A 21398-nucleotide genomic window follows, 5' to 3' on the forward strand; every position below is an offset into this window, starting at 1 on the left:
GTCATCGCCTGCGTAGTCTTGCAGTTTGTAATAGGGTTTCAGAGCCGGGGTCCGCTCTTTGACAATGAAAATTTCATCTGTGAAGGTCTGTTCATACCCCTTCTCAAACACTCCCTTTATTTTGGACACCCGCACATGATCACCCACATTAAATGAAAACTTTGACGGTTTTCGCTTAAAGTGTTCGGCATAGACAGTTCTCCACATCTCGAGGGAGTTGTCAGTCGTAACAGAAGCCGGGTTTCGTTTAATAGTCGTGTGGTAACTATGATTATAAAAGTAAATAAGATCAGACAGATCGGCAATATATCGAAGTGTTTTTGTGTGTCAGGTACCTCCACATTTTTGTTTTAATAGTTCTGTTAAACCTATCACACTACTGCTCGGTGGGGGAAGGCGGGACATCCGCCCTATAACAACACACCAGTGGTTGAAAAGGGGGCGGGACATGGGGTTTTAAAGTTTTGACAGACGCTGCACACCACAGTGGGGCAGACTTGAGTTTTTCAAGTAGCTCTCGGTTACCAGCGTTGGCTAGCAAGGTGCCTGGTACATTGATTGTGAACATATCCCAACCCCTGTGAACACATCCCAACCTTTTAGCTTCTTACCGGCCGCAACTGATTGCTGTTGTGTGAGAGCTCTGACAAGATCAATCATGTGAGAGCCCTCAACGGGTGCCCCCTTGTACATACATTTTCCTTTTTAATTCCAGGCTATTAATGGTTTATTGCATGCCATAGTCTTTAACAATATCTCGGCATTTCTCTGGAACCACTGAGACGCGCTGCCTAAAATATACCCAAAGTCAGTGTCGGTCGATGACGGCTGTTGTGGTAACGCGTGTAATAGATCGGCGGGTGCATTTTCGGGTAGTACAACAGTTAAAGTCCCCTCTTCAGAAACCTCCTGGCGTACTAATGTCAAATACCGTTGGAACACCTGACTATACAATTTCACTTTTTCATATTCAGGCAGATGCGAGTTCTGAAAAATGTCTCTCATTTCGTCATCCAACCTGCGGGTTGTTATTTTTCTCACATCGCTTTCGTTGCCGGACCGGTCTCGGAGTCGATCGAGCTGTTTCTGAGGTACAAGGTACATTTTTTTTCAGTGTTGTCCATTATCGGTGTTGTAGAAGCTCCGTAATCAATGGTACTGCAATACTCAACAGTGTCCCGATAAAACTGCCGGACTGGTTCACCAAGAGTCTCTTTCCTTTAAGAGAAAGACCCTTTTGACTAAAAGTCTTTAAAAGCTTATGCGTTCTCTTCAGGGTCCCAAACTGCTTAGCAGGCTTAGCTATTGCCTGTACAAGATTATCTGAAGCCCCACAGAGAATAGCTTTCCGGTGACTGGGGCTGGCTTTTACCAGAAAATGTAAGTGTCAGGTTTCTCCGAACGCGTGAAGACATGACGACGGCCCGAACGTGTTTTTTCTACTGAGTCTATGGTTGCGAGATCACCGACTTTTAGATTCTTTAAATACATAAGCCGCAGGTTCATCTGGGGGGAAAAGACCTGTTCACAAGCGATAGTCATCTGGGGTGTCGGCATTTAAATCCACCAACAAATAACCGAAAGGTTTTTTAGTAGCGTCATCGAACGCTTTGCCGGGGTACATCTGCCGGGACAGGGTTGTAATCTGTAGTTTATCTCTAGGGTTTTTAAACAGCACCATGTACTTTGTATTTAACGCGATGGTTCTACTTTTCCGGCCTTGACAAAACACATTTTGGACGATATACATGATGCTGAGGTTTCGGTGGTGTACGTATTTGGTAAAAGCTTTTTCTATCTCATTATTTTCACACGCAGACTCCATTAAATCATCAACTATAATCAAATTTACTCTATCCGGTGGCAGTAGCTGGTCGTCGGAAAACAACGTCGGTAGCCCTTCTATAAACTGAATGTATGGAAATTTCACAAGCAACTCAGCGTATAGAGGTTGCCAGCAGCTGTAACACCAGACTATGTTTTCGGGTTTACGAGTCATAATGGTATCACCGTTCTCCAAGAGTTATTTTATAAAATAACTTTTACCGCAATTCGAGGGTCTGGACAAAATGCATGAAAAAGTGTGTTTTAACCCAACATCCATCGTGTTAATATCCGTAGGGCAACGATGTCAAATTTTCTTGCACCACCCGCTTGTCGTACACCACCTTCTGGGTTTTCATTAAGGTCCGGGTCTCACTGCGCCAATCCTTTTTAACACGCACGATCATCGGCTGTTGAATAGAAATGTGTTTAAATTTCCGGCACTCTGCATAAGGGTTAACGCCATAGTCAAAAACCAAGTCCCGCAAACTCTCAAAGTTAACTTTTTCACAATTGTTCACATTGAGTGTAATGCCTTTCACCTTTAAACAGGCTTTCCCACCAGACAGCTTGTACCCGTATGACTTGGGTCCTGTTGACACAAACTCGGTGATGTGTTGTCCAGCATCGATTTCGCTGGTCAGCTCACCCAAATAGTCACCCAGCCCCGGATTCAACTCACCCTCCCGGCTCACAAAGATAACGGAATCTGTGTCGTGGTACAGACAGCGGCCTTGCAAAGCATTTAGCAGGTTGTATAACTCCAAGCGGGCATAGGCTGATGTAAAGCTAGCGATGAAAATGTTAGTGTTTGAATGGCCCGTATAGTGGTGTTTAGTGTGTTTCCACGTAACACAGGCTGTGTCTTCATCGATAAACTCGCAGGCTGACACCTCATGATATGCCGTAAATAAGTACCTGAACAATTCATCGAGGTTTCTCACAATGGTGGTCTGTGGTAAATTGTCTCTTTGCCAATACTTGCCCCACAAACTGGCAATTTTTGAAAGCTGTCTTTTGGCCGCATTTTTTTAATGTTGCCGGGCTCCAGCCGGACACCCTCTTTTTCATAATATTCGCTGATATATCGGTGTTGTACCGGGGTAAAGTTAGCTCGAAGTTCGAAAACGATTTTGGCACGCCTGTAGCGCTTTCACGAAACCTCTTAGAGTTGCGAGAATGCTTGTTTTGTGTATAAAATACATTGTGGATGCTTTCTCAGCCTTTACTTTTTCGTTTTTATGACATTTTTTTGACCAAGCACGAATATTCTTTTGTCCATATCTCCGCAATGGAAGCACAGAACGCCGTCAAACCAAATGCATTTTAAAGACCACGACTTGTGGATATTTCCACACCCTTTACATCAAACTATCAGTGAGCTAATTATCTTTTTTTAAACCTCCGGTTTTTCATCGATGCGTAATTACGCACGAACTGGAACCCGGGGGACCGCTGTGTGCACACGTTCACAACGCGAGAAATACTGTTCAATACGGCTTCATGCGAAAAACCCGTATATGACCATAGGAAGCAGAACAGCGCAGTCTCCCATTACCCAGACTGTAAGCACGGGAATAAAGCTTTGTTTGATTTCTGAAACCCTTCCTTTACGCCCTGTTTTCATTCAGGTAAGGGTCAACTATATTGAAAATACTACTGACAGCAGGAAGATTAAAATATTCTTTACTCCGCAGCTTATTAAAAACAGCTCCAATGATGTTCAAACCGATTTTTTACACAGAACACTGACACAGCTTTGCATTCTGAATCTCTTTTTCTCATGCTTTTATTTAATATGGCACAATGCACTGGGATAAGGGTATTCTGTTCACAAACCAATAGCATTTAAACCACAGCACCCACAATGCTGCAAGTGTTTTGCACACTAAGCAGGTCCTCTGACTTTTCCCAGCTTTGTTTTGGGTTGTGGAACCTTTCTTTATATTTTTTAGGATTTTCTGAAGATAACACTACAGGTAATACACTGGGATAGTTGGGTCATCTTCATGGCTCAATAGCATTTCAAATACAGCAGCCACACTGCTGAAACCAAGTGTTTTACACACCAGACAGGCCCCCGAACCTCGTACAACCTTGCTGTGGCTGTGGCCCCTTTCTTTAATTTTTTATGATTTTCTGAAGATTACACTACAGCTAAAACACTGGGATAGGTGGGTCGTCTTCATGGCTCAATAGCATTTCAAATACAGCACCCACACTGCTGTACCCAAGTGTTTTACGCACCAGACAGGCCCCCGAACCTCGTACATCCTTGCTGTGGCTGTGGCCCCTTTCTTTAATTTTTATGATTTTCTGAAGATTACACTACAGCTAATACACTGGGATAGGTGGGTCGTCTTCATGGCTCAATAGCATTTCAAATACAACAGCCACACTGCTGAAACCAAGTGTTTTACACACCAGACAGGCCCCCTAACTTTATATAACCTTGCTGTGGCTGTGGCCCCTTTCTTTATTTTGTAATGATTTTCTGAAGATAACACTACAGGTAATATAGTGCCATAGGTGGGTCGACTTCATGGCTCAATAGCATTTCAAATACAACAGCTACACTGCTGAAACCAAGTGTTTTACACACCAGACAGGCCCCCTAACTTTATATAACCTTGCTGTGGCTGTGGCCCCTTTCTTTATTTTTTAATGATTTTCTGAAGATAACACTACAGGTAATATAGTGCCATAGGTGGGTCGACTTCATGGCTCAATAGCATTTCAAATACAACAGCCACACTGCTGAAACCAAGTGTTTTACACACCACACAGGTCCCTTAACCTTATACAACCTTTCTGTGGTTGTGGCCCCTTTATTTATTTTTTTAATAAGAATTTTAGTTTTTCAATATGGCACCATTAGACAGGCGGTACATGGGGATTGGGGGGTGCTATTCATGAGTCAATAGCTCTTCAAGCACAACAGCCACAGTGCTGCAACCAGGTGTTTTACACCAGACATTTCCCCTAACCTTATACAACCTCGCTTTGAGTTGTGGAACATTTCTTTATTTTTTAATGTTTTTTTTTTACTGTAATCAAGTGTTGTGCTCACTAGGCAGGCCTCCTGACCTTTCACAGTCATGCTTTGTTGTGTGCAACTTTAATTATCTTTTTAGGATTTTTTGAACATGGCAACTTCCACCGAGACGGGTGGGGGGTGTGGGGGTGCTCTTCAATAGCTTTTTCATCTATTCATCTTTATTTTTTTATGAGTTTTTCAATATGGCACCATTAGACAGGCGGTACATGGGGATAGGGGGTGCTCTTCACGAGTCAATAGCTCTTCAAGCACAACAGCCACAGTGCTGCAACCAGGTGTTTTACACACCAGACAGCTCCCCTAACCTTATACAACCTCGCTTTGAGTTGTTTAACATTTCTTTCAAATCACTTGGGTTCATCAATCATTTGATCATTTTTCAGCGTTGAATAAACCTATTACTTGTTCCTTGGAGATTACCATCTGCTGATAAGATATGATCGCTATATTGACCATATACAATTTCTTGCATAAGGAATTCATATTTTGCATACACCGATCCCCCCGGAGTCCCAAGTGATTCTGGTTTTGGAAAGCTAAAGGACAATGAGCTTCACGATACCAGAGGGACAGTGGGTGGTCAAGTCTCCCCTAAACAATGGATCTTGTCAGATTATGATGTCAGTGCATTTAATAATGTTGTTGAACTCTCTTTAGCCCAAATACAGAGGAGCCCAGACCCAGAATGTTACACATACTGACAGAGAGTGATCTCATTATGTGTGTTTGGATTTTAACAACTATTTTTATTGTTTGCTAGAACCAAAACAATCTATGTTAGACATTTTCATCTTCAGCCAAAAATACAAACCTGTGTACGTAGTGTGGTGCAGGGTCTTGTCCCATCCTGCTCTTGGTCCAGGTTGGAGGGTTGCACCGATTCTGAGTCTTGTTAGCTGGTATGGATGGGTTTGGGGGTGTTGATACCAGAGTGGTCCAGGAGGGGGATGCAGGTGTCTCGGGGGCATTCTTGTTTTTCTATGAGTTCAGGTTGATTCTGTTGGTTCTGTCATGAATCTCCCTCACGCAGGCAAGCGCTCCCGCATTCCCTTGAGCTCTCCCCATACCAAACGTGCACATGTCAATCAGTCCTCTACTTAAACCCTCATCTGTCCCCCGGTCATTGCTCACGATTGAGATTCTCTCCCGGAGCTTACCTACTAACTACGCCTTTGCCTTACTATGACTTCTCCCCTGGACCTCGACCCTGCTTTTCCGACAACCGCTTTAGCCACTCGATTTTGTACCTTCGCCTGTTTTACGCTTTCTCGGATCCTGACCCCAGCCTGTCTCTTCGTTTACGCCTCTGCCTACCGACGCAACTTCTACGCCTTCCCAGACTCCGACCCCTGCCAGTCCCTCGACTACGCCTTCGCCTGTCGATTCTGTGCCTACGCCTGTACTACGCCTTCCCGGACTCGGGCCCCTGCCTGTTTACTCCGACTACACCTGCGTCTCGCGCCAACCCTACCAAGGGCACCGCATTGGATCCCTATCCTCAGCAGTCAGCCCCTGCGTGACAGGTTCTGAGTGTCTTGGTTACATCCGTTTGTGTGTATAGATGAAAAAGCTATTGAAGAGCACCCCCACACCCCCCACCCGTCTCAGTGGAAGTTGCCATGTTCAAAAAATCCTAAAAAGATAATTAAAGTTGCACACAACAAAGCATGACTGTGAAAGGTCAGGAGGCCTGCCTAGTGAGCACAACACTTGATTACAGTAAAAAAAAACATTAAAAAATAAAGAAATGTTCCACAACTCAAAGCGAGGTTGTATAAGGTTAGGGGAAATGTCTGGTGTAAAACACCTGGTTGCAGCACTGTGGCTGTTGTGCTTGAAGAGCTATTGACTCATGAATAGCACCCCCCAATCCCCATGTACCGCCTGTCTAATGGTGCCATATTGAAAAACTAAAATTCTTATTAAAAAAATAAATAAAGGGGCCACAACCACAGAAAGGTTGTATAAGGTTAAGGGACCTGTGTGGTGTGTAAAACACTTGGTTTCAGCAGTGTGGCTGTTGTATTTGAAATGCTATTGAGCCATGAAGTCGACCCACCTATGGCACTATATTACCTGTAGCGTTATCTTCAGAAAATCATAAAAAAATAAAGAAAGGGGCCACAGCCACAGCTAGGTTATATAAAGTTAGGGGGCCTGTCTGGTGTGTAAAACACTTGGTTTCAGCAGTGTGGCTGTTGTATTTGAAATGCTATTGAGCCATGAAGTCGACCCACCTATGGCACTATATTACCTGTAGTGTTATCTTCAGAAAATCATAAAAAATAAAGAAAGGGGCCTCAGCCACAGCAAGGTTGTACGAGGTTCGGGGGCCTGTCTGGTGTGTAAAACACTTGGTTTCAGCAGTGTGGCTGTTGTATTTGAAATGCTATTGAGCCATGAAGACGACCCACCTATCCCAGTGTATTAGCTGTAGTGTAATCTTCAGAAAATCATAAAAAATTAAAGAAAGGGGCCACAGCCACAGCAAGGTTGTACGAGGTTCGGGGGCCTGTCTGGTGTGTAAAACACTTGGGTACAGCAGTGTGGGTGCTGTATTTGAAATGCTATTGAGCCATGAAGACGACCCACCTATCCCAGTGTATTACTTGTAGTGTTATCTTCAGAAAATCCTAAAAAATATAAAGAAAGGTTCCACAACCCAAAACAAAGCTGGGAAAAGTCAGAGGACCTGCTTAGTGTGCAAAACACTTGCAGCATTGTGGGTGCTGTGGTTTAAATGCTATTGGTTTGTGAACAGAATACCCCTATCCCAGTGCATTGTGCCACATTAAATAAAAGCACGAGGAAAAGAGATTCAGAACACAAAGCTGTGTCAGTGTTCTGTGTAAAACGTCGGTTTGAACATCATGGGAGCTGTTTTTAATAAGCTGCTGAGAAAAGAATATTTCAATCTTCCTGCTGTCAGTAGTATTGTGAATATAGTTGACCCTTACCTGAATGAAAACAGGATGTAAAGGAAGGGTTTCACAAAATCAAACAAAGCTTTATTCCCGTGCTTACAGTCTGGGTAATGGGAGACTGCGCTGTTCTGCTTCCTATGGTCATATACGGGTTTTTCGCACGAAGCCGTATTGAACAGTATTTCTCGCGTTGTCAACGTGTGCACACAGCGGTCCCCCGGGTTCCAGTTCGTGCGTAATTACGCATCGATGAAAAACCGGAGGTTTAAAAAAAGATAATTAGCTCACTGATAGTTTGATGTAAAGGGTGTGGAAATATCCACAAGTCGTGGTCTTTAAAATGCTTTTGGTTTGAAGGCGTTCTGTGCTTCCATTGCGGAGATATGGACAAAAGAATATTCGTGCTTGGTCAAAAAAATGTCATAAAACCGAAAAAGTAAAGGCTGAGAAATCATCCACAATGTATTTTATACACAAAGCAAGTGTTTTTGTAACTCTAAGAGTTTTCGTGAAAGCGCTACAGGCGTGCCAAAATCGTTTTCGAACTTCAAGCTAACTTTACCCCGGTCTTTGGAAACATCTTTGAGGATGAATTACTGGCCAGCCTAACATAGAAACCATTGGGGTTCATTTTTCACCACCTCTATATGTCTCGGACCTCGGAAGCCTTTACCCAACTATTGAATTTATCGCTCCAACCGCGCCACTTTACCAAAAGCTGTTTGTTTTTGCCACGAGCCCTGGCTGCTAAAATCTTTTGGATGCGGTAGACGTTCTCAACAGCGGGGTTTATCTTCTGTAGCTCTTCGGCATAGAAGGAGCCCTTAATGTTGTCGCCTGCGTAGTCCTGCAGTTTTTAATAGGGTCTCAGAGCCGAGCTCTGAAAATTTCATCTGTGAAGGAAGGTCTGTTCATATCCCTTCTCAAACACTCCCTTAATTTTGGACACCCGCACGCGATCACCCACATTAAATGAAAACTTTGACGGTTTTCTCTTAAAGTGTTCGTCATAGACCGTTCTCCACACCTCAAGGGAGATGTCAGACGTAACAGAAGCCGGGGTTCGATTAATAGTCGTGTGGTAACTATGGTTATAAGCGTAAATAAGATCTGATAGGACGTCGATATATCGAAAGGTGTTTTTGTGTCTCAGGTACCTCCACATTTTTGTTTTAATAGTTCTGTTAAACCTCTCGACCACGCTAGCCTTCACATCGCTGGCCGTAACGAAATGTTCAATATTCTCACGTTTGAGAAAATTTTGGAAGGTCCTGTTAAAAAATTATTTACCCTCGTCCGTTTGTAGCTTTTTAGGAGCACGCCCCTCTTGCAGTATATTTCGGAAGGCGCCTGTCAAGGCCCCTCCAGACTTGGTTTTCAGCGGCATGGCCCAAGCGTATTTAGACAGCATGTCTATACACGTTAAGATGTAACAGAAACCGTCGTTGAACTCGTGGTGTTTTCTCATGTCCACCAAGTCGACCTGCCACTGCCAGTCCATTTCGGACACCAAACGTACGCGCTCCGGCTTGTGCAGCGTATAAGCAGCCCGAGCAAATGTAAAGTTTAGAGCAGTGCTCAATAAAATCTATCAGAAACCGAAAGCGCTTCTTATGCGGATCAGTATATTCCGATACCGCTGGTTCTGCAGAAGAAATAAGAAAAGCCAAACTCCTAACACTGTATTGCCATTAAGGCTACTTAGTTAAAAAAAATGTTATCGTCGTTATAAATTATCCACCTAGCTGTTTTATGTATCCGGCCACCTCTTTCCTTTCTACTTTGCAGTGAGCACAATTCTTTCAGTTTCTTCTCTTGTATTTTCCTTGCTATTTTACTGTCCCTTTCCCCCACGTGGAGATGGATCCACAACCAAAACCCTATTTTCTTGCAGCGGTAGTCTGTATGAGGAGCGGGAGGTATACAGCTCCAGTGGCGCAATTGGTCTGTGCGCGGTGCTTATACAGCAGTGCACAGCGAAGTCATGCTGAGGTTGTGGTTTTGAACCTCACCTGGAGCAGTATGGTCTGTGTCTTTAGCTACTGAAAGCAACTGACGAGTTTAGGTGCTGGAGATGAGGTTTAAATTAATTTGGAAGAAACAAATAAAGGTTTATTCTGTATCACACCCAAAGAAGGCTCCTCTGATGTAATGTGTTTCCTTCTCGTTTCAGCATGGAATAAGTAGTTGCAAGAAAATCAGCCGCCTGAATAGGGACCCTGAGATGAGAAGTTCAATATTCTACTGACTGGACTATTCCCGTCTACTCAGTTTCTTTCTGAAACAGTGTTTTTCAAGAAATACTTACAATTTGTGAAATTTGAAATACAATCTTGCTTAAAAATGCAGATTATTTTTTTCCCAAAAACTGTAAATGGAGAAAACCAACCTGTTGGAGTCTCTATGGTACAATTGCTTAGTGTGGTCAGGTCGGGACTAAAATTAAAGTAAGGTGCTGGTTCAAGCACAACCAGGCATGCCTTTCTCACTGATCCAACATGCACATGAGCTAGAGAAAAAGTGGCATGTAATGTTTAATACCTTATTGATAATTGGAGGGAATACATATGCTTTGCATATATCGAATTACAGCACGTAACAACTGAGTACCCGAGTCGATATCACCGGGCAATTATTTTCTTAGAAAGATATCACAGAGATATCTTCATAGACGAGAGGAGCACGATGCAGTACCAAAAATTTGAAAAAGCTCTCACAGTTAGATTCTGTGTTTTTGTTGTTTCCCAGATATCTTTTTAATGTTCTTTTTCTTTATGTTTTCAAGTTTTTTGTTTGTTTTTATAGTTGTTCAACTACTACAGGGATTTACCTAGGTTCCCAGAATACTTCTCCTTTTGTGGTTGTTGTGTTTTCAGGATACAAATATTTTTTTTTCTATTGATAGGACCCCACGCATTACTGTGGGACTAGTTAACTTTAGTTCTTGCATTCTACCTGAAATTACCTCAATAACTACAACTCTTTTTTTCTATATTTAACTACAGTTGCTTTCCAGACACCACAACTATTCATGATGAATCTTATGAATACACATCTTTATGAATAATAGTATTATTTATTAATAAGTAACTTTAATGTATATCTTTATTAGTAGCTGTATTAGAGGTAATGCATGTACAGCCTTTAATACGCGATAGTGAATTTGCAGGTATCTTGGGGAGGGAAGAGAACTGAAATTAAGGAAATACATATTTAAAGGGGGTGTAAGTCTTACATCCGTTCTGTCACATCTGGGTGTTAACTGAATAGATTTGTGGTATTATTTATTGTGTTTTAACTCTATACTCGTGTTTCTCAGGAAACAGCAGAAATATTGGGGATTTGTGGCTACAGAAAATAGTGTAAACTTTATAGGCAAATGTAAGGTTACGCTAAAGAAAAAAAAACTTAGTCACCTTTTTCAACGTGATTATTTAAGACAGTTGTTCGGAACAGTATGTCTTCTCATATCTGTGGCTGTGGTCCAACAATAACGGTGGTGAAACAGGCGGAATGAACTGGAGACTCATCCAGTCGATAGTAAGGTTGTGTAGGACCGCACACACTAGGTGACAGTGTTGAGTAGCGTGGTTTAAAAGCTTCACGAGCCAGGCAGGAATCGAACCTAAAAACTTCTGATCCGGAATCAGACACGGTATCTATTGCGCCACGGTTCCTACTATCCTCTTACTCAACTGCATTACAGTGAGCTCAGAGCCGCTACTAGTAATACATCGCCCCGGTCCACATGTTCTCAATTAGATTCACGTGTTTTGTACGTGTCTATAATTACTACGTCTTTCATTTTGTCTGGTTTAAAAAAATGTCTCTTTTGTCTCTTCAGACAAAGGGTTTATGTGTCTCCCTGAAATTCACACACGAGGGAAGTCACAAGAGGAAGGAAAGATATCGCGTTTAAAAAGAACCCAGAGTGGAGACGCCGGCGATTGAAATCGACGCTTCATAGAGTACGTGCACGCTACCACTGACCTAAACTCCCGATAGCGAGTCTTTTCCGCAGGTCTTTAATTGTGTTAGGAAGAGTGAACCGTCAACTGCACATTTTAAAGGTCAAAGCAAGACAATCAGACGTGAGGATAGATCAGAACAGGAGCCTCTGCTTCTCTGTTTGCTGAGCGTTCGGTGAACGTAAAAGTGAAAGACAAATTCGATATTTTCACATTTTAATTAAGGAACAAGAAAACACCATCCTTCGAGCCGGATTCAAAACAGCGACATAACAATCGCTCGCTGTTCTTTGAAAGTTTTACGCTGTAGTAACTGAGCTATGGAAAGGTCAACTCAGAACGCCCACGTTTTGTCATACGCGTAGCCCAGTGTAGTGTAGTGTTTCTGTCTATTTAAATCCCAGTTCGACATCAAAATACTCACTCCCATAGTCTCTTTTAGTAGAAGAAATAGACCTGGATTCTACTGTATATTCTACCAGAGATCTTACAAAACGTTTGAAGGGATATCAGTGCAGGCAGAAATTGACTCTTTTGCTAGTGGGATCAGGATCATAGAAAACCTTTCTTTTGGATTGAGAAGAGGATCACGGTGACACTCAAAACATCCCTGTCTTTGTTTCTTTTGAGGACTAATGGATTATTGAGGTGCAAACATCGGTTCAAATCAAAACTCCGCTACTGGAGTTGCTTCTTGGAGTTGCTTCTTGGAGAGTTTCTTCAAATCTTTCAACTGAACGTCGATATTAATATATTAATATATTATGATAATATCATACAGATTGTGGTTTTCTTTTGATCGAAAATTTTATTAAAATATGAGCCTCTTTTACCTTTGTCTTGGATGTTTCCCAAGGTATAATACTTTCCCTTGCATCCTCAGATAAACATTCTAAATACCACAAAGTTACAATATATGGAATAGCATTTACTTTTACATATATTTTAAAATTTACTCTTATTTAAAGCTACATTTAGTGCTAGGTAAAGATAATGTTGCTAATACTGATATAGTACAAATGTAAGATTAATTGATAGCTTTATCTGGGGTAAAAAAAAAGTCCTAAAACGCCTCCTGTAACAGGTAAGGACTCATATCTAGATTCAACTCCAAACGTTGCTATTGCTTTGCGCATTATGTAAACACGACCTGTTTCAGCTTCTGGTGAGTGCAGTTTTTCCAAATTGAAATTAACAGGAACATTTTTCAAGATGCACCATGTCCCAAAACCGTTCATCGGGACTACTATTAATATCAGGTGAAAGCAGTACAAAACATAAGTGTAACCTAAATATTAAGACCAAGTAATAGGTTTATTCCATGCTGAAAAAAAGAAGAAAGAGAACACAACGTTTCGGCCGTGGAGCCTTCTTCAGGTGTCTTAAATATTAAGAGACTATTGTCTGTCAGCTACTGTTGTAAGCCATGTTCAGCCAACGCTAGAAATATTACTGCTCTACTACAGTAGCAAAAGTGCACAAACCCGACTAAGAAACGGATCACAAGTCAAAAGCTCGAGACGACGAGGATGGGATTCGAACCCACGTGTGCAGAGCACAATGGATTAGCAGTCCATCGCCTTAACCACTCGGCCACCTCGTCGAGAACGTCAGCCCCTTCGGACATGAGTTGGCGCGCTCAAGATCATCTTTCTTCATTCTTGATGGTCATTTTCCTCTTCCACCTGCCATTTCACTATTTTGCTTGAGTAATGTCAATCCACCAGGCGTGTCCTGTGCTTCAGTGGCGAGTATAGAGGACACCCTGTTGTACACGGAAAGCACATCGATCTCCTTGGATATGAAAAGTGCCAGATAAAAGCCATTTCTCATCCTGTCTCTTAGTATCAAGGCTGCTAGTGCATGAAAAGGAGGCAACTTGCTCGGCGAGCAGGCTCAGCGCACACCGAACGCAGATGTCTCAGAGCGGTATGTCCACGCGGCTGTAAGCATAGTGCTCTGCCGGCGCCGTGGTTTAGCTGGTTAAAGCACCTGTTTAATAAAGAGGAAATTCTGCGTCCAAATTCTAGCGAAGCCTTTCTTCCTGTCTTGTTTTACAGAACAGATCATTTGGGACACTCACAGAGGGCTTGATTTGGTTTAATGCATGTATTCATTTCCTTTGTGGAACTTTTTTAAATCATATATCTTACGAAAGATGAAATGTGAGCGAATTTTGTGTTCACCAAAAGTATGTAAATGGCAAAAAGCGGCGGGTAAGCGTTTCTGTGGTGCATTTGGTTGGCGTGTTCGGCTCTTAACCCAAGGTTGGGTGTTTTGAGCCCACCCAGGGACGCACTTCCTCCCATAGTAAACATCATCACCACAGATATTTAATTTGTCCGCAAAACCTTAACTATTTTGATATTTGCAGTAGTAAACAATTGAGGGTTGGTCAGAGGTAAAGACTGCGATAGAGTCAACATTACCGGGAATTTCCAATAATTACAGACAAGGGCAACTTCCAAGCAGATAGTATTCACCCATGGAAATTTATGTTCTAATGTGTGGCGGGAGAATTCACTTATACTCCTGTTGCATCCTCAGCTAAAATAATTAAAAATACAGTGCAAAATTATCTGAGAACTTGACAAGCAAAAACGACAGATCGCCGGAGTTATATTTTAATATTTTCGTATATTTACCTTAATTTGAATTCTAAATGTTAACCTAGTGCTGTTCAATATAATGTAATTTTGTTGTACTTTTAAAATATTTTAGCTGAGGATGCGAGGGAGGATATTACACCTTGCCAAACATCTAAAATAACTGTAAAATAGGCTGGCATTTTAATAAAACAGGCGATCAAAAGAAAGCTACAGATAGTATGGTATTATGCACAATATCCCTCGATATTGAAAGTCAGATGAGGAATTTGAAGAAACTATCAAAGAAGCAACGGCAATAGCAGAGGATGTTGATTTTGAACCAATGTTTACACGTCAATAATCCAGCAGTCCTCGCTTGCCAGACTTCTTCAAGATATTCGGTGTTCTATACAGAAAATCGAAAATAAAGCGCACATGCGGCAAGAGGGGTGTTCCGAAGCAAAGACTGCGGTACAGGAGGAAAAAACTCCGCACGATGACTCGTGTCTAATATTCAGCCCCTGAAAAGCATCATATTCGTTGAATTGCTTGTGAGCGTGTGATTTCGCAATGCCTGTGTACGGGCTCATAATTCCGGAATATCAATGGTCAGACGCTTACGATGAGTGATTGTGTTTTGTATTATTTAGATAATTGAAAATAAAACATTTTCAAATTTACAGCTCGAATGAAATAAAAAAGTTCATTTGTCTCTTTTTTGTAACAACATTTCCATAACTATTCAGATACACCAGAATAGTACCTGGACGTGACAGGACTTTATTGGATTTTAAGAGATTTATTTTTGCGCATCTTCGCCTACGATCAGGAATACCTTCCTGTTTTCAGCGTGTTTATTGTTTCTGCCTGTGATCTCGGAAAGAAAGACCCAGTAAATGTTCACCGAGTTTGCTGTGGTTTGAGAGGAGTGTATGAAGGTAATAAAGGAGGGAGGACGCGCGCATTCCTCACGGGGAGCGCAGAGTAATGAGCCGCGCCTGCAGCTCGCTGAGTCTTTTCTCATATAACCGCTCAGCCTGGACACACAGCGCCCCCAGCCTGTGTTGGAGATTTGCAGTTCAGAAAACAGCTGTGTCGAGCAGAAACTGATCTTCCTGCTTTAGTTAAGGTTATTGGACGGTTACTGTGGGGGTATAGCGCTTGTATCTCTCTTCTCTGGCTAAACACTATCTACTGTAAAGTATAGAAATAGACAGAAGCTGAAATACAGCTACAAATACTTCAGTAAGGCCAGGCACATAGGAAAGTTTAATACACATGTTCTATGAATCACTTTGCCTAGATTTTTGAACTCTGTTCGAGCTCTGATATACTGTAATCGTCTCGGCTCCTGCCGCTGTCACTGGGAGAGTGACTGCATTCCGTAGGGCTACAGGTTGATTTCACAATGCCACATTTAGTGAAATACAGGAGAAACCGCAAGGAAAACAATGTTTTAATAAATCTTCTTCCGTTTTTTTTTATTGCGGTCTTTCACATTTGAATGCATACCTTGCAGTAAATCTTTCCAGATTACAGGCAGCCCAAACAGTTCTTAAGGCAGAATTCGAAGCCTATTTGACTTTCTGCTGATCACATTGAAGAGTTCACGAAGCATTTCCCTGCCTATCATGTGCCCGCAAACTGGTTTCTCCATTTTTCCGTGTTAGCGAGCACAACAGTCGGGAAACATGTAAGATAGTACAGATGCAGCCATTCAAAATGCGTGAGGTATTTCGCGGCATACCCCGGTGGGCGTGTCACAGTATCACGCGGTATGACGCAGTTAACGTGGTGTCACGTGGTTAACTATCCGGCGTCGCCTTGTAAAACCGCCAGGGGGAGCTTAACCTCTCATGTACAGCATTTGAGCCTTTAATTTTGAACTGTGTATTACAGCATGTTAATCATCAGTCATTAAAATGTTGGTATATTTTATGAAAGCAAGATTGCTCAGTTGGACAAAAGTACACAGCCTACCTTTATCATAAATATTTATGCATCAAAGCCTTTACTGAAGATATTACTAATAGTATTAATAATGGATGACTTTAGACAAGCTGTATACTCAAAGTATAATTTCTTTAGCACATTTGTACAAGCACTTGGAATCTGTCCAAGCCATACTTTGTCAGGCATTTTGTTTTACTTCAACGGGCATAAAAACTTCCTTGCTTTTAACAGGGCGTTTCATAATTTCTAACTACGAAAATGATTTAAAATGCGACACTTATCATTCAACTAGAGCTTAAAATATCACAAGGATCCTCAAGAGCACAGCAAAGAGTGTATTAAAAGACACTTGTATTTATCAACGCTTTCTTTTCCGTATACCAGATTTTATGGAACCACTTCAGAGGGGTGTCAGCCAGTCAGATTCCAGGAATCGGCACTTTAAAGGAAAAATACACACCGGTATTCCATTTCTCCCTAACGATTTTAAGCATCGAAGTATTTAACTAGCATGTGAAATAGCGTGTGAAAAAGTGGTAGTTTTAAGCTTTTCTGCTAATATAATATGGAATCGATATTGATTTAAATCGTGTTCTGATTTAAATCGCAAACGCGTGTTTAATTATATGTGTTTTTTAATCATAATCAGGCTAATGCAACATAAATTGATACAGTATCTTTGTCTTCTAAGCATCTTAATAAACTTTCAGCATAGCTTTCTACCCGTCAAGATTTATATTTCTTGGGATTTTGGGATCAAACGTGGAAGGATTAGATTATAATCGTTTTTATTTGTCAAATACGTGATTGTATTTCTGAATGTTATGTGACACCTACAGTAGTTCACTGCTTTAAATACATCGAATTAAGAAAGTTATGTGTAGCACTTTAGATCTTTTTTCTGAACCAGGGAAAATCTGATCATGTTTCTCTATAACAATAATAAAAAAAACTTTATTTTACATATCGCCTTTAAAAGTGGCATCTCAAAGCAATACAGTAGATCGAAAAACAGTTAAAAGGGACCAGATTAAATACCAGACAATCGCAAACGCATTTTCAATAAAATTATTTTATTCATTCAGCAGTTTGTGAGAGGAACATCCAGCAGGGAGAGACACACACACCGGTTTTCATTGACAAAATTGTTTTTTTTCAATTCCTTTTGTCTAACAGGAATGTTTTGTTTGTGGACAAACTGTTAGACAAGAGGAAAAGACCGCCTCCTCCTACGAAGCATTAATCGCGTATCTAAGGAAAATTGCAGTATACCTTTGTTCATGCACATCATTATACAGTACAGTATCTCAATTTGTATTTCGATAAAAAAAATCGTTTGCCCAGCCACTACTGTTGTTATTGTTTTTATCCTGTAAAGCGTTTTCTTTTTCTGCGTTTTCCATTTCCTTTTTCTGATCACTCGCTTTCTGGATACACATCTCACCTGTCCTGTTCTTTGTTTTCCTGGTTTGCTGATTATGCCTGCTGCGGTCCACTCCTACCCTCACACCTAAAGAATACTATTTTAAATTTCTTGGCGCAGTTCATTAACCCTTGTATGTGCTGTCCGCGCCCAAAATGCAATTAAAAAAAAGTAAAAAACCGCGCTCAAAATGCAATTTAGAGCTTAATAAGATACACTCCACAGGCAAAATTAAAGACAAAATTAAAGACGATTAAAATCTGTAATCTTTCCACTTGTACTGTGAGTCATCGGACAGTTTCTGCTTTGTGTAAGGATGGTGAGAAAGCTGTGTTCAATGTATTTAAGGGACTCAGAAGTAAAAGAAGATGCTTCATATTGCGTGACTAATTTTAAAAACCAAGTTATAAATGCAGACGCTCCCTCGGTGCCGCGCCGGGTGTAAATATCAAAGTATACATTCCCAACAAGAATTGTACCCATCTGTCAAACAAATAAAACACCTTGAATTGAATTGAGGGAGAGATGGGGGTAGTGGGACAGAGATACTGTAGACAGACTCAAGGCAAATAAGATACTTATGGGTACGCAGGCATTCACGACAGCAACATACGAAACGTTTGCACGTACTGTATAGTTAAGTTATTACTTGGTTTTCAAAGTGCAACGAAATACAATATTGTTGTTGCTGCTGTTCTGGTTGTTTTTATCCCGTAAAGCGTTTTGAGAAGCCACCTTTAAAGGCGATATATACTGTAAAACCACTGATTCTTATGGAATGTGCTCCGCAGGAGATTCAAATTTTTATTTATTTATTTTTTAATCGCGTATCTTAGGAAATCTCAGTATAACTTTGTTCATGAACAGTGGCATGTTACATTATCATTCGTTTTTTTAACAAGGCTCGCCAGCTAATGTGAATCGAAACCTGTCTTGCTAGCTTTTAAAGTCGTGCATGTGTAAACTGTACTAGAGGGCATGCAAGTTACTCTGCCCCTTTCAGCGGCAGGGAGTCCCTCTGCTGCAACACACAGCAGACAGAACGGGAGACTATTGCCTTTCATATCTGACACCAGTGAAGTAAAAGGGGTGTCTAAAGGGGTGATTTTAGACCACATTTTAGTTACTTTATTTTGTTTACTTTTAACATTTCTGTAATTTACAGTAGATGTCACAATAGAAGCCCGAAGCCTATTATACTCAGTCTAGCCTTGGATCCTCTGAGTCCCTTGACTCAGTTATTGCATATTAATTTCTTGAGATACGCGATTCCATATTATATTCCCTTTTAATCAAATTCTAAAAGTATGCTTGTTGACTCCGGTATCGCGTTACTTAAAGACTTCGATGCTTAAAATGTTTAGGGAGAAATGGAATACTGGTGTGTATGTTTTCTTTAAAGTACCGAGACCAGCCATATACTGAACGTTTAAGTTCCAAAATTAATATCGTTTATGGACTTCACACGCGTTGCAGTATGCTCCTATTCTTTTTATGCTCAGGCACTAAAATCTCCCTTCTGCTTTGTGTAAGGATGGTATCAAGAGCAATCTTAAGTGGTGAGAAAGCTGTGTTCAATGTATTTAAGAGACTCAAAAGTAAAAGAAGATGCTTCATATTGCTTGACTAATTTTAAAAACCAAGTTATAAATGCAGACGCTCCCTCGGTGCGCTGCTCTGGTGCGCCGGCTGTTACACAGTGCCTGTCTGCCGTAAGCGTTACAATATACATACCCAACACTGCTTGTACCCATCTGTCATGCAAATAAAACACCTTGAATTGAATTGAATTGAGGGGAGAGGGGGGGAATACTAAAGCCAATACTGGCTCAATACCCTCAATGGGCTTTGACGTGCTAATGCGTTGGTTTAACAGTCCGGGTGTGGCAGGCTTCCAATGTCAACTCGACTCGATTGGAAGACAATGAACGTATTTTAGCCCTAAATGAATTAATAGCAAACATGGTTTACATAAAATACATTTTTCCAAGAAAGTTTATAATAATACGATCTATAGTTGAAATCTGAGCCTACTTTAAAAATAAAGGAAAAGCATTTTCAGAGAGTAATCATGCTGTGTTTATGTAGAAAAAGCGATTAGGTTTACGAGCAATCTAATTACCTATTCGCTTAAAACGCTATTAAAAATTTACTCTGTTGCACACACACACACAATAGAAGCAGGCACCGCTGTCAGAAGGGAAGATATGTTCAAAATATCGCAAATATCGATCATGTTGCGATATTTTGAAATATAAAAGTCAATTGATTGTCCATAATATCGCTATTCTATTTTTTCGAAGAAATGTTTGTTAAAAGAAAAGACCAGCACCAGCTGGATTCGAAAACACAACCTGTCAGCTGGTAGTCACGTCTACAAGACAGCTCACATGAACAGGCAGGCGAAACAGCCCTACACAGCCCTGTCGCAGCACACGAATACCATTATTAAATTCTTTAGATACGCGATTCCATATTATATTCCCTTTTAATCAAATTCTAAAAGTATGCTTGTTGACTCCGGTATCGCGTTAGTTAAAGACTTCGAAGCTTAAAATGTTTAGGGAGAAATGGAATACTGGTGTGTATTTTTTTCTTTAAAGTACCAAGACCAGCTATACACTGTATGTTTATGTTCCAAAATTAATATCGTTTATGACCTTCACACGCGTTACAGTATGCTCCTATTCTTTTTATGCTCAGCTACTAAGATTTCCCTTCAGTGGTAAAATTCAATACCTACAACGGGCACAGCAAAGACGTTTACTGTCTTTCTACGACAGACCAACGGACCACGAGTGCCCCTGTCGGTCAACCAATCACGTACTGCGGTGCCCCGCGTCATCTTGCGTCATACTGAGCGACGTCACCTGCGGTACGTGTCTGTAACGCGCACTTTGAATGGCTGCATCTGTAGCTGTAAGGAGTGGGATATGAACCCACCCGTCTATTCAGAGGACCGGGACACCCAAGCAAGGAAAGACAAGAGCTCTTGAGTTTGGCGCCTTAGACCACTGGGCCATCCTGACGAGCTAGATAAAACGGTCTGTTAAAAGCACCAGTAAAGTAAATGCTTTGCAGGAGACGCGCCAAGTTCCCTGTTGGAGCCTAAACGGTTCGCGGAAATCAAATTTTCGGATCGATTCAGAGTGTGCTTTACAGCCTTTGTGTAATATTTTGATCTGCTAGGGTGCAGTCGTCTTCACAATCTGGATTATCTCATAAAGAGCGACGTCAGTGTAAAACAGCTATCATTTTTAAGAACAGACGTTGTTTTGTATTATTCTAATTGGTTTATTTTCCTGATTGCAATGTATTGTGAAGCATAAAAGCCAGCTGCATAAATCTCTAATTCGCGTCTTTGATGAAGGCGTTTCAAATAGCAGCCAGTGCAGGATTTTTGCTTTTAGAGCATGTATTACATTGTAAATAGTCTTAAATAAGCTTAAATTCGCACACTGTTATTTAGACAGCGCCAACCAGTCTGACCTCCTACAACTTTCGGTGCCGGCTGACTAGGTCTTACAGCAGCTGCAGCCAGAGTAGCCGTAATGGCAACACAGTGCTTGGAGTTCAGCTATTCTTCTGCAGAACCAGCGGTATCGGAATATATTGATCCGCATAAGAAGCGCGTTCGGTTTCTGATCGTTTTTATTGAGC

General features: G+C 41.3%; 1 non-coding gene across 1 annotated transcript; it reads right to left on the reverse strand.

Moving 5' to 3' along the window:
* Positions 1 to 13295: 13295 nt before the first annotated feature.
* trnas-gcu (transfer RNA serine (anticodon GCU)) lies at positions 13296 to 13377 on the reverse strand. Its single transcript has one exon. It is a non-coding gene; the product is annotated as a tRNA-Ser (tRNA).
* Positions 13378 to 21398: the final 8021 nt, after the last annotated feature.

This window comes from Atractosteus spatula, chromosome 10 (genome assembly GCF_055471065.1).
Source record: "Atractosteus spatula isolate fAtrSpa1 chromosome 10, fAtrSpa1.hap1, whole genome shotgun sequence".
Lineage (NCBI taxonomy): Eukaryota > Metazoa > Chordata > Actinopteri > Semionotiformes > Lepisosteidae > Atractosteus > Atractosteus spatula.